This window comes from Miniopterus schreibersii (genome assembly GCF_964146895.1).
Source record: "Miniopterus schreibersii genome assembly, chromosome: 7".
Classification (NCBI taxonomy): domain Eukaryota; kingdom Metazoa; phylum Chordata; class Mammalia; order Chiroptera; family Miniopteridae; genus Miniopterus; species Miniopterus schreibersii.
Window position 1 is genome coordinate 14197047 of NC_138108.1, and position 14784 is coordinate 14211830.

The following is a 14784-nucleotide window of genomic DNA, read 5'->3' on the forward strand; positions in this document are numbered from 1 at the left end:
TTCAAAATGACTCTGCTTGGGCCGTGACAGGAGTTGGTCTGATTATGTGATTAATCTTCAGTCAGGCTATTAATAGATTTATAGGCTGTTTTACTCACAGCATGTGTTGACATCCTGATTATTTACCCTTGAGATTTAAGGATTGCTTTTTGCATTATTATTTTTTCCCCAAAGTATAACTGGTACTCTACAAACAACTTAAAGACACATTTCTGCCCGGCTGGGCGTGGCTCAGCGGTTGAACGTCGACCTAGGATCCAGGCGATCAGGGTTCGATTCCTGGTCAGGGCACACGCCCGGGTTGCGGGCTTGATCAATAACTCTCACATCATTGATGTTTCTACTCTCTCTCTCCCTTTCTCCCTCTCCTTTCCACTCTCTGAGATCAATAAAGATATATATATTTTTAAAAAAAGACACATTTCTTTGCAGATATTTGCATAGGAAGTGTAAAATGTGCTATCAGCATCTTAGGTAAATCTCTATGAGGGAGGGGCTTAGAATATACCACCTCTCTTATAGATGTGGTGACTTTATAAAAATAATTTGAAGATGATGCCAGAAATGAGCTCTTAAATTCAAGATGTTGTCATTCATCCTTTTAGACCTGATGTGTTTCTTTTCTGAGGAAGGGTGAAGGCAAACTATTTGTATCCTTACCTTCCTTTTTATAAGGAACTTGTTTCAGGAAGTCTGAGTATTAAACTCTCACGACTTGCACTTTTTGTACCAAGTCCCATGTTTAAATTCCTGATTCCTTAACATGTCATTGAGATTATTTGCTACAGCTTGTTGGTATTTCTTGAGTAGGGGTCAATTCTTACACTGAATAAAAACATATACATCTTATATTGATCAGAGAGGGTAAGCAACCCATTCTGTTATCGCCTTCAAAGCCATCTCATTTTCATGAATTGGATTGTTTTCCAGTAGTTAGAATTTTCTGTTTGAAAGAGAACAGCAAAACAATAGCATATATATTTTTTCTCTGAACTCTCCTGGTTGTTTATTGAACATTGAATAACCTAGTGCATTTATTTAATATTATACCTTAGTCATTGTTAGACACTATTATGCTTTATTTACATTTTTAGTTTAAATAAAGCTTGTAGATAATCATCAGGCATTAAGTTGGTGTTTTGTGTAAGTCAAACTGTGGTGCATTAATGTTCAGTTAGTGTATTCCAGTCCCCCCACTAGCCCATTCTCCCTCCTTGCTTTCCCTTTTCCCCCCTTCCTCTTTACCCCATATATTTGCTAAACATCTACAATGTTTTATTCAAAGTGGAGTAGACATTCTCTTATCTCCAAGGAGCTCACTCTTGAGTGAGGCAGCTGATGACCTTTCCCTTGAAAATCTAATCTATTTTATGACTCAGGAACTTTCCTTGGTAGAGACATGTTATCTATTGTCCATTTGTATATGGTTTTCTTCCAATGTTTTCTGCTATTTGTAAGCTATTTTTGTGACTTATTTGATGTTAATTGCTTCAGTCAACTCTTTAAAAGGTACAATTAGGTTTGTTTTCTTTCATCCCCTAGCAACTTTTTAGTTCTTCAAGATCTTATGAAAATAATTTAGGCTACTGTGAATTAATTAACGAATTCCCTTCATAATTTAAGATTCTTGTCAGACCTGCCAATGTGGGCAGAACATATTCAAAATGAGCATTTCCCCTAACATGCTTACAAAACAAAAACAAATAGAAACTCCTATGCTTTTAATATTTTTATTTTACCTTGAAATTGTTCATTGTTATTTTCTTTGGAATGAGAACACTTTGTTTTTTTCTTACTCATCTTAGACCATAATTGTTTGAGAATTTTCATATATCAATAGGCTGGCAGTGTTTTAAGAGAGATGTAATATTTGGAAAGCTCATTTATTTCCCCAAATTTATCGAGCTGACATTAGCTTTCTGATGTTTTCTAATTGTCAATGGTGATAATATTTACTATGTGAGGGTAATTTACACTCAGATGTCCCATTGAGGTCATCCTTGCTTTCATTTCCCCCCAGAAATTAGATTCCTTGCATGAAGTACTTGTTGGTCATTATGTTTGTTTTCTCAGGATATAACAGTCATGTCAACCATTTAAATGTTTAAACCTCCCTTTCTACCCATGAATGTAAGTGCTCAATATCTAATCCACTAGGTTTAAAAGGTATATTTCTACCTTTTATTATACACCATGGGAAGTTATTATTTCTATTTCTTTAGATGTCTTATTCACTGATAGCCAACTTTATTTTTTGTTTGATTTTGAAATTATTTCAATCTCACTAAAAATTTATAAGAACGCTACAATGAGCTCTCCATACCTTTTACCTCGATTCACTATTTAACATTTTGCAGCATTTACTTTATCATTTGCTAGTGCACTCTCTCTCTCTCCCTCTCTCCCTCTGTGTGTGTGTACACACATAAATGCATATATATATGTATGTATCTTGATGATAGAGAGACAGAGATATTTAAACACGGATATAATGTTTTTCATGAACTATTTGAGAGTGGGTTGCAGACATCATGATGCTTTACCCCTAAATACCTCGGTGTGCATTTTGTGAGAATAAGGACTTTCCCTTACAGAACCACAGTGCAGGGACCAAACTCGGTATATTTGACATGGACCCCATATTAAGATCTAATCTAGCCCGGCCGGACGTGGCTCAGGGTTGAGCGTCGACCTAGAATCCAGGCGATCAGGGTTCGATTCCCTGTCAGGGCCCATGCCTGGGTTGCGGGCTCAATCAATGACTCTCTCATCATTGATGTTTCTATCTCTCTCTCTCCTTCTCCTTTCCTCTCTCTGAAATCAATAAAGATATATTTAAAAAAAAAAGATATCATTTAAAAAAAAATTAAAAAAAAAGAAAGAAAAAAAAAAAGATCTAATCTAGAAAACATTTTCAAATGTTACAATTTTACTACTTGTCTTAATGTTCTTTATTTACTTTTCTCCCTCTCCAGGATGCCATCCAGGAACCACATTACGTTCCGTTGTCATTCCCTGATAGGAACAGTACCTTCCTTAGCCTTTCCTTGTCTAAAATGACATTAATGTTTTTAAAGTATTTGTGTGTGTGTGTATGTGAGAAAATTTAAGTTCTACACTCTTAGGAAATTTCAAGTATATAATACAGTGTTACTGGCTGTAGTTACCATGTTATACCTTAGGTACTCAGACTTTATTCATCTTAATTGCTAAATGTTTATACCCTTTTACAAACCCCTCTCCCTATTTCCCTCACCTCCTAGCCCCTGGCAACCACCAACCTGTTCTTTGTTCCTAAGAATTCAGTTTTTCCTAAATTCCACATATAAATGAGATTGCAGAGTATTTCTTTTCCTGTCTGGCTTAGTTCACATAGCAGAATGGCTTCAAGGTTCATCCATGTTGTTACACACGGTAGAATTTCCTTATTTCTTATGGCTGAATGATATTCCGCTGTATATACATACCACTCTTTATCTACTCAGCCATTGATGGACACTTGGGTTGTTTCCAAACCTTGGCTATTGTCAGTAAGCTGCAATGAACAGAGGAGTGCAGTTATCTCTTGGTTTTTTTGTTTTTTAATCCTTACCTGAGGATATTTCCCCTGCTGTTCCCCCTCCCCCCCCCATTGTTTTGCAGAGAGAGTGGAAGAGAAACATCAATGTGAAAGAGACACATCAATTGGTTGCCTCCTGCACATGCCCCAACCAGGCCCAGGATCGAGCCTGCAACTGAGGTACATGCCCTGGCCAGAATCGAACCCGGGACCCTTCAATCCGAGGGCCGATGCTCTAACCACTGAGAAAAACTGGCCAGGGCTAGATATCTCTTTGCTTTCCTGTTTTCATTTCCTTGGAATTTACACCCAGATGTGGGATTACTACATCATATGGTAGTTCTATTTTTAATTTTTTGATGAACCTCTATAGTATTGTTTTTCACAGTGACTCCACCAATTTACATTCCCTCCAACAGCACACAAGGATTCTCTTTTCTCCACATAATATGCCATGAATATATTTGAAGAATACCAGGTAGTTATTCTGTAGAATGTTCCTGTTTGTATTACTTTGAGATTTCCTTCTGATTAAATTTAGCTTTTGCATTTTGGGGAAGGAATACCATCGAAGAGAAATTGTGCCCTTCTCAGGACACACAACTTCTCCTATCAAGATGTCCCTTTGTAATTTGTATTACTCTGTGATTTATAACTAATTTATGGGGAGATAATTGAGATTATACAAATATCCTGTTCCTCATGAAACCTTCATTCTCTAGTCTTAGCATCCATTGATGATTCTTAGCTGAATCAATTATTCATTGATTAATCAATTATTAATCAGTTGTTTGAAAGGTGATTTTCTATATCTTCTATTTCTTCTACATTATAATGTGAAGGGCTTTTCTTTCTCTCTCATTCATTCACTCATTCATTCATTCACTTCTATTGGCATGTGTTCTTAGGTTCTTATTTTAATTGTTTGGGTTATATGCCATTACCTTTATTATGTGAATTGAGGCACAAATTGTCCCTGAATTGGTCATTGGGAGTGCCTTTGGGACTTTGTTTTTATAGTCTCATTTTCTTTTGTTCAGTGTTTCATAGATTCATAAGAGTTTTATTTGTTTATATTCATTTTCTGTCTATCTCACAAAAGTTCCATCTTAATGAAATCATCAGATAGTAATATTATATAACAGTATAATTTTCAGAAAGTTAAAAAACATGACTCCTACACAGCCATAGTGAGTGTTTGTTCATTATTTTACTCTTTCGTGAAGGGACCAATAGGATGGTAAATCTAATTAAAAGAGGAATTTGAGAGTCTGAGTACTTATAGTCAATGAAACATAGAATGCTGAAATAAGATTGCAGTTAGATATCCAACTGGTTAATAACACTACATAGCAATAAAACTGTAACTATTTGTATTTATTATCTTTTCTATGAACAGAAATCTGCAAATTAACATCTAATTTCACAGAGAATAGGCACTTATCAATATAAAATACATTCTTCTAGAAATTTAAATAATCCTTGGGTGGATCTGTTACACAGTGCTTCCTATTACAGTACTAGAACAGACATTATCCTTTGCCTTATTTCTAAATTTTGGATAACTTTTCTTATCACCTAAAAGTTATGTTTCTCTTAAAATTGCATGCTATTCTTCTATTTTAATAGAAAAATCTAAATTTTTCATTGGCGTCTTTCATGGGTCTTCTTAAACCTCTCTCACTGCAATTTAAACCCATTTCACCTGTGAAGTTCAAATTTGTCCCCTGCAATGATCCAGCCTGAGTATGAAGACTCAGTAGACTCCTGGCTTCCTCTTCTTACAAATAATTAATTCTTTACATGTTTTCTGTTACTTTTTGTCTTTTTATCTTTGAGTGTTTTTTTTTTTTCTTTTCCTGGACATTTTTGTATTTTTTTTCAGTTCTTCAAACTGCAGAGTCCCAAACAGGATACTGTATTCTTCTGAGTCTAACAAATACCAAGTGCACGTGGCATCCATGTTATTTCAACGTACCCATATCTGCAAGTGCTGTATGGGATAGCACCCTGGGCTTTTTTTTTTTTTTTTTTAAACCATTAAATTAAAACATGATACATCAGAAATTGCCAGAGTTTCTATTTGTTGTTATAAATATGTTTATGTTGTTTATTTATTAAACCATTCATTCACTAAAAATATTTTTATTGTAGTAAAAATACACACATCAGATTTGTTAAATGTATTCCCATTCTCATGCAATCATCTCCAGAACCTTTTTGTCTTGCAAAGCTAAAACTATACTCATGAAGCAACAACTCCCCATTTTTCCTTCCCCCAGCTTCTGTCAACCACCATTCTACCTTCTGTTTCTATGAATTCAACTATAGATAATTCATATAAGTGGAATCACACAATTTGCCTTTTGGGGACTGGCTTATTTCACTGAGCATAATATCCTCAAGGTCCATCCATGTCATAGCTTGTGTCAGAATTTCCTCCCTTTTTAAGGCTGAATAGTTACTCCACTCTGTGCATATTCCACATTTTGTTTATCCATTCATTTGACAATGGAGACTTGGGTTGCTTCTACCTCTTGGCTATTGTGGATAATGCTGCTATGGACATGGTTATGCAAATACCTCTTCAAGATTCTGCTTTCAACTCTTTTGGACACATACCTACAAGTGAAATTGCTGGATCATATGGTAATTGTATTTTTAATTTTTTGAGGAACCACCATACTATTTTTCATAGTAGCTGCACCATTTTGCATTCCAACCAACAATGTATAAGAGTTCCAATTTCTCTACATTCTGGTCAATTCTTGTTTTCTATTTTTGTGATAGTAACCATCCTACTGGGTATAAGGTAACATTTTACTGTGGTTTGCACTTGCATTTCCCTAATGATTCCTGATTCTGAGCATCCTTTTATAGGCTTGTTGGTCTTATGTGTATTGTCTTTGGTCACTCATTCATTTTTAAGCCCCAAGGAGTTCATAGTTTACTTAGGAAACTGACCTGTCAACAAGTGACTGTGAAACAAAGTGATAAGTGTCCTGAGAGAAGTATGCACAAAGCGCTTTCTGCTCATTCACCTTACCTTGTTATCTCCATGTTTTTCTTTTTAGTATTTGCTTCTGAATGTACTGGTGGTGGCTTATAGCTTATTCCCTTAGGGATCGTTTACGGGTCTGCCCCTTCAGCTCCTTACACTCACCTTTAATTATTCATTGGCTACTGCAATTGAGTTGAATTTCCTCATGTCCTTAATTGACCAGAACAAAGCAAAACAGGCCTCTCAAGTTTATTTCAGTCATCACACAACTGTTTGTGGCCTGTCCTGATGCCCAGGGCCTGACAGAGTGCCTCACTGCCGATTCCTAAACTCTAGGAACTTCTTATCTACGTTAAATGTAAAAGGCCAACGTTCTCTCCCTGAACAATTGCTCTATCCTTTCTGCAGTGTAAACGTGGCTTCAACCCTGCACTGCACGCCCTCCCCAGTCCTTTCTTCCTCCTTGACATAGTGTCAGGAAGTCAGGAGGAGGGATACAGAGGAATTTGAGAGGCCATCTGTTACCAGCATGCGCTCAGCCGGCCTGGGGTGCTGCTTATTCTTGATAAGTACCCATGAAGAAACATCTTCCTTAAGGATTTCAAGTTCACATTGAGCCAGCCATGGCTCTTAAAGTGTCACTAATCCAGCTACTTGGTCCAAACCACAGACCTAATGCCTTTATACTGGGATATTAGAAATCCATTTATTTTCTCTTAGGAAGTAGCTAAGATAGTAGCAGAATCAGACTTTTGTGAAGTGTAAACTAACAAGGACTCAGAACAGATCTCTCCCTGCAAGAAATATTTAGCCATTAATTGCCTGCTAACCTTTGACTTAATTCCTTAAGTTCTTTAGTGGTATGTATGTCAGTCTGTGGTAATTTGGCATTTCTTAGAAATCACTGCCTTGGCAGTATTCTGGGATAGGGAAAAACAGGGCAACATTTATGCAATTTAGTACAAAAATAGTTCCAGTTGCAGCCTGTCATTTTATTTCTACTCTGAGACAGCATTTTCCGAGGATAAGAATATGATCTTGCTTATATATATTTTGTAAGCTGGACAAGAATAGATGTTCAAAGTCACTCACAGTTGAATACGCCTTCCATTCTAACACTTGAACAAATTGTGACTTAAAATGTATATTTGGGGCAATAGTTAAGAACTTGATGTCAGTCTGTTTCCTGAGACTTATTTGCTGAGAGGTTTCTCTGTAAATTATAGCAAATAAAATAGTAAGTACCTAGCAGAAATCTGCTATACTCCTGACAGTTGGTAGTGTTATAGCACAACGCTGTCACAGTGTGGCCCTTTTATGGTAGTGTCTCAGTATCTGGAAGCTTTTATAAAGGCAAATTCCCTTTCATATGGGCAATTAAAAAAGAAAAGACAACAATTTCCAGATGAATCCAAGAAGAGATAGAAAACTTGAATAGCCCTATAACAATAGAGAATAGATGTGTAAAACTATATAGTAAAAGCTATAAAATTTGCTGAAGGAAATTAAAGAAGACTTAAACAAAGGGAGATTTTTTTCAAGCATAAATTGCAAGTCTCAGGATTAAGATGGCAATTCTCAATTCTTTCCTTATTGAATCAATGCAATACCAATCAAAATCCTAGCAGGGTAATTTAAAAGAAATTGACAACTTATTCTAAAACCTATATGGAAATTCAAAGAACCCAAAATAGCCAAAGCAATTTTAAAAAAGAATAGGTTTGGAGGACTAACAATACCCTATTTCAAGGATTACTGTAAAGCTACAATATTCAACACAGTTTTGAACAGATAGAGAAACCAGATATATATCCACACATACATGGTCCAGTTGATTGTCACAGATGTGCTAGAATAATTCAATGATGCTGAAAAATTGGATTTTGTATGGAAAAAAATAAACTTCTATCCTTACTTGATACTATACCAAAAATTTATTTGAAATGGACCAAAAACTGAGAGTTAAAACTATCAAACTTCTAGAATCAAACAGGATAAACAAACGTAGGGTAATAATCATTGTGTAAAGAGTTCTTAAAGAGGACAGGACACACAAACCATGAAAGAAACACAATTTCATAGACCTGACTCCCTACCTACTGAATTATAACCTCTGATTGGTGGAGCTCAGGGTTCTAACAAGCTCTCCAGATGATTCTTTGCACACTGTAGTTTGAGATACATCATAATAAATGTAAAAACATAGTAACGTGAATATTCAAATTCCTCCTCATTCCACCATAAAAGTAATTGGAGAGTAGGAAAATTATGGAAAAGATCTCTGAATCTTTTGGAAAACAAACAAACAAACAAACAAACAAACAAACACAGACATTGAGAGTTGAGGCAAATTACAGTGCCCAGCATAGTGCACATCCCAGGACACAAGATGACATGGACCAGAGAGTTGAGAATAGGAAAGGATGGGTATGTTATGGGGTTTAAGGAGTGAGACTCTTCAGGAAATTGTCCCAGTCTTGAGATTTTTATTTAATGGAGAAGGGAGAGATAAGGATATTGAATTCACTTTAGCATTCTTCAAGACACTCAAGTTAATGATTTTAGTACATTTCCCAAGTTCCTTTTGGTGGCTAGATTATGTTTTGTTGAACTCAATACTCTAAGATGATCCACATGGGTCTCTGGGTTAATAACAATTACTAAAGGTCTTTTTGTTTACTGCTCAATTACCTAAGAATTATTCATTTAATGAATGTTTAAAGTAATTGAAGGCATACTTCTCTCAGCATTATCAGATATTATTTAAAAAGGGATATTTCACAAACAGGTCTACATCCAAGGTGAATGCATTGCCATTAACTTTGCAGAATTATGTCATCTCCCTCTACATTACAATTTGGATATTAAGTGACACATTTTAGGATAATATGTAGAGTTCACAAGAAAGCCCCCTAAAGGTTCAACTTTATAAGGGCCCAGGAACATACGCTGTTCATTTAAAAGGTGTGGTGTATGTCAAAAATTTGATGTAGTATTGATTAAAATGCAGTCCAAAATACATAGGTAAAAGTGCTTGAAAAGGAGGCTAATAGGACACATGGATTATATAAAGTAACATTCTAAAAATACTTAGAACGGTGCCTGGCATTATTAGTAAACATTATATAAGTTTTTGATAAAAAATAAATTCAATAAAATGCATACATTTATTTATTATTGAACATCTACCATATGCAGGCACTGAGCAAAATGTCGGGGTTGAATGATGAACCAAAAAGAGAAGATCCTTGTCTTCATTGAACTTAGGGTTTAAAAGTCAGACACTTGCCCTGACTGGGTATCTCAGTTGGTTAGAGCGTTGTCCCACTATGCCAAGTTTGTGGGTTTGATCCCTGGTCAGGGCACATACAAGAATCAACCAATGAGTGTATAAATAAGTGGAACAGCAAATCAATGTTTCTCTCCCCCCCCTCTCTAAAATTAATAAATATAAAAAATAAAGTAAAAATTAGATACTTAAATATCACATAAATAAAGATCTAAAATGGGGAATAAAAGATACCTGGTGTAGTGAGAACATATGATGTAGTCTCATGGGTCAAGGAGGCTTCAGAGAAGAAGTGAGATTTAAGCTAAGTTCTGTTTCATGGATAGGAATTGAGTAGGCCAAGAAGAGAGCATGTGGGTAACCCACATACAGGAAAAAGTCCTGTGTTATTTTCTGTAGCACATTATAGGCCTTCAGTGAGCTACAGATGCATGATTGGGGTAAGTACAGTAAATATTAAATTAAGCAATTAAATAGTGTTTTGCAAGCTTAAAGCTAACTTCAAAAGCATTTAAGAAAATTGCTTATTTAAGAAATTTGCCTGTTTGAGGCTTACTAAAGTTGCTTATTAAGAAAGTTGCTTACTTAAGAAAAAACGTATGTGTTTATATATTTATATATACATACACACTCCTAAATTTAAAAAAATAATGCTTATAATTGATTGAAATACTGAGTTACTTTATGAATACTGCTCTTGACTTAATCTCTCCAGATCTCCCTAGTTTTAGCTAAAGAAGTAGATATGACACCTATTCAATACAATTCACAGAATCACCTTTTGTATGATTACTAAAAACATTTTGGACTATTGGTAAATGTTTCCAATGGACAAATTTAAAATCAGGCTTTCCACTCAATATGACAGTGAAACTCAATCTTTTGGAGAATTCAGTGAACTTACATTTAATAAAAAAAAGAAAGCAGCTGCATGATAGTAAAGTAAATTTGTTGTAAAACAGGAAAAAAGTAGCTTCTTTGTGCCTTTTTCCATTAATACCATGTTTGAAAGCAATTAATTTACATATGGTTAAAACAAATTTGCAGACCTTGAATACGTATACATTTTGAATTGTATTTTTAATTTACTTCCTGCCAATTACTTAATGTAACCTCTGTAGTAAAGTACATTTCAAACTTTCCCAGTTAAGATGTTAGGCTCAATATTAATGCCCTTTTCACTCTAACATCCTGCTAGAGCTTTCAGCAAGTCACTAATGATGAAAGTTGTCTTCTTGCTTTCTGACTGCCTTGTCCTTGAGATGCATTGTAAAGAGCAAGGTGCATGTTTAATAGACACAGAAAATCCTGCACCAAGAATGGCTGTCAATCAAACCAGCTCCCTGCTCTCTTTATTATATATTAAAAAAATGCCGAGAAAGATGAACGCAATTGACAAAATAAACAGGAATATAAAACTGGAACAATTTGAGATTTCCTTCCTATATCCTTGTCACAAATCATTGAAATGCAGTTCTATCATGATGCCATTAGAATCAGAAATGTATTTTATTACTGGATTTGTAGACAGAAATAAATATTGCTTAACACTCTCAGAGCATTTTGACTTGGCACCACTTGTCTAGTCCAATCTATGGGATTGAGTAAGAGACTTGTTTACTGATTGAATACGGTCTGTCTTGAATGCATGTATTACTACAGTTTCCAGCCATTGTTACCGAGATCTGGGGATTATCGATGCTACAACTCTTGGCAGAGGAGAAGGGACTGTGAAAGAGTGATGCTTCCATGTTGTTACCTTACCTTACAATCTTGATAAGTCATCAATACTCGGCCTCAGTTCCTTCATCTCATTGGGATCATTTCCCTCCCCACCAACACACACACACACACAGGGTGTGAGCTAGTTGCACCACAGACGTTATGCACTAAATTAGTACCTTCCTCGATGGTATGTCTGATCTAAAAAACCAGCTCACGTGGGTTGCAAGGTGTGAATAGAATGCAGGGACATTTGAGGGGCTGGTAAGGCTGTTACTCAAAGCTGTGGTGGAAAGATCAATAGCACACAAAAAACAGAAAAAAAGATTTGAGTAGATTAGATCCATTACAAAGGTATTTTCTGAGCTTCGCTTATTTATGCACCTTAGAGAAGAAATACGATTGGAAAGTGGAGGGTGAAGCAGGAAAACAGTAGGAGAGGCTCAGTGCTGCTGTTAAGGACAGCCGTAGCTCATGCCCATGCCTTCCTTGAGCTACAGCAGAGCGACTTTTCAGGGTGACATTTTTCAATAAGAGTCCTTGGGATGTGACCTTTTTGGATTTAGAAGCAAGCCACTAGACTTTAGGATTAATGTTTAACTTTTTGTCCTCAGTTGCAAGGGGGTGGAGGAAACCTTGGTGATAGTCTCAATGTAAAAAGCATAGGCCTATAAATTTGGGGGACAATTTGGGACAGACAGCCTTCTCAAATCTAATCTTGGCTTATATATGGTTTATTGAAACTAGTCATCAAATATCTTAAAAGAATTTAATTTTTTATTTTTTTAATGCTGCAACTTTATGGCAAATCCATAGAATTGACTCTAACTGAAATGTTGTCTTTGATTTCTAAAGCTAAATGCATAAAGGAAGGTGAGAACAAGTCCTAACAATTTCACTTTGTTGCATTTTATATTCAAGTAAATTATTATAACATATGTGAGCTAAATTGAAAATACAAATGGAGTAGGGTGCTGTTAAAACTTTTTTTCATTGATATCTTCAGGACTGTAAACTTACCCAGGGGTACATTAGGACAGACACATTAAATCAGAGTTCATTCAAGTGTCAACATAATAATGTAAGAGGAGCATCCACTCTGTGTGAGGGCGAGAGGGATGGACACTTCATTACCCACTGATAAAGAATGCCAGGATGGTCAGTAGCATCCCTATTGTTATTTTTGAAAAATATGTGGGTCAGTGTTAACAGGCCTGGCAAAACAAGCAACTATTTCTTCATAGACTAGAACCGGCTCTTTATTGATCAGAAAGTAATTTGCTAGTTGATCATGATTATTACTAAACTGAAGTCTCTGCCACCATGTGATTTTTTTTTTATTTCATACTAGAAAATGGATTACTCCATATTATTATTCTTATTTAACAGTTGGTATTAGACACACACACACACACACACACACACTGTGTCCCAAAAAATGTATACACACTTTGGCTGCCATTATTAATTCCAGTGGGTTAAGTCTGAAAAGAAAGAAACATCAATTGAACTATCAGCTATTAAACTGTATACATTCTTTTGGGACACCTTGTATATACATACATATGTATATATGTGATATACATATACAAATGGTATTATAACACATAAACTGCTCTGCAACTTATCTGACTTTAATAAAATATCAGGCACATCTTCTCATGTCAGCCCACATTACCTAGTCCTTTTGGTGGTTTCAGAATATTCCATATTCTGGGTATAATTATTCACATAGGCAATCCTGGGATTAAGGTTGCTCCCTAGCTCCATTATTTTCTAATTCTTAAAATGATTCATTCAATTAAATATTTTAAAGTTTCCAAGTATCTCTCTAGAGAGCATATTTTAGAGTGGTGGTGGGCCTGGATACCAATGGGTTGGCCTTAATTAAAGACTGAAGTAAATTTGGCATGATCTTGTTGCTGAGTTCTGAGAGACATTGGTAGACCTGACAGAGGCTTAATAGTTTAGCACTACCCATCATCTCCAACTTTTCGTTAAGTTTGAAAATAAATTATATGCTCATTTCAACATTATATGCATTGGCCATGGTGCTAGGTTTTCTTCTAATATTAAACTTTTATTGGATGAGGTATAGAATTAAATAAATAACAATAGCTAACCTTAATTCTAAATTTTCAAATTTTAATTGTGATATATTATACATCACACATGTGTATGGTATGCATCGTTGTTGGTATGTATAGTTGTATACATCATATATTTATAAAGTTAAGAATCATAATAAAGTGAATACCTATGTGCCCACCACTCATGTTAGGAAATAAACTTGATAAGCGCCTTGGAAGACCTCCAGCGCCCCGCTTTGATTGCGTCTCCTCTGTCCCTGCCCCGACCCCAGGTCACCACCATCTGGATTTTGTCTGAATAATTCCCGTGGTTTTCTTTATAGTTCACCACGCGGCGTTGCTACAGTAGCACCCGGGTATGTGCTCCTAAACGCCGCACCCACTTTTCCATATTTTCGAATCACATATGGGTGCTACCATACAGCGTGCTTTTGGGGCTTGCTGTTATTGATTGTTCTGTTTCTGAGATTCATGCATGTTGATATTTGTAGTAGATAATTCATTTTCACTAATGTACTATATTGCATTACATAAACATACCACATTTATCCATCCATGTTACTGGAAATGAATATTTGTGTTGCTCCCAGCTTTTTGCTTTCATAAACCAACATAATAGTGCTGTAATAAACATTTTCTACTTGTCTCCTGGTGCACATATGTAAGATTTTCTGTAAACAGTGGTATTCAAACATTTTTGCCCAAGATACACAGTAAAAGATATATTTTTCTTCACAATTCAGTTAACACACACATACAAAATGTGTGAAAAAATGGTTTCACAAAACAATGCTTACCCTTACTAATTGCAGTATGTTCTGATTTTTCTATGCAATTCCATTTTATTTTAAATGAGGGGCTTACAACCCACAGTTTGAAACATACTGTGTTAGAGTGTAGTGTGTCCCTAGAGTGGAAGTATTATGCCACTGTGTATGCACGTGTCCCAACTTATTAGCTAAGGCCAAACTCTTTTCCAGCGGCCTCTTGTGCTTTTTCTTCATTCATCCTTTTATTCCTCTGGCTTTTTTTCAGTTGGTCTGTTTGTCTTTTTCTTATTGACTCATACTGTATATATTCTGAATGCCACCCATCATCAGTTAAATATATTGCAAACACCTTA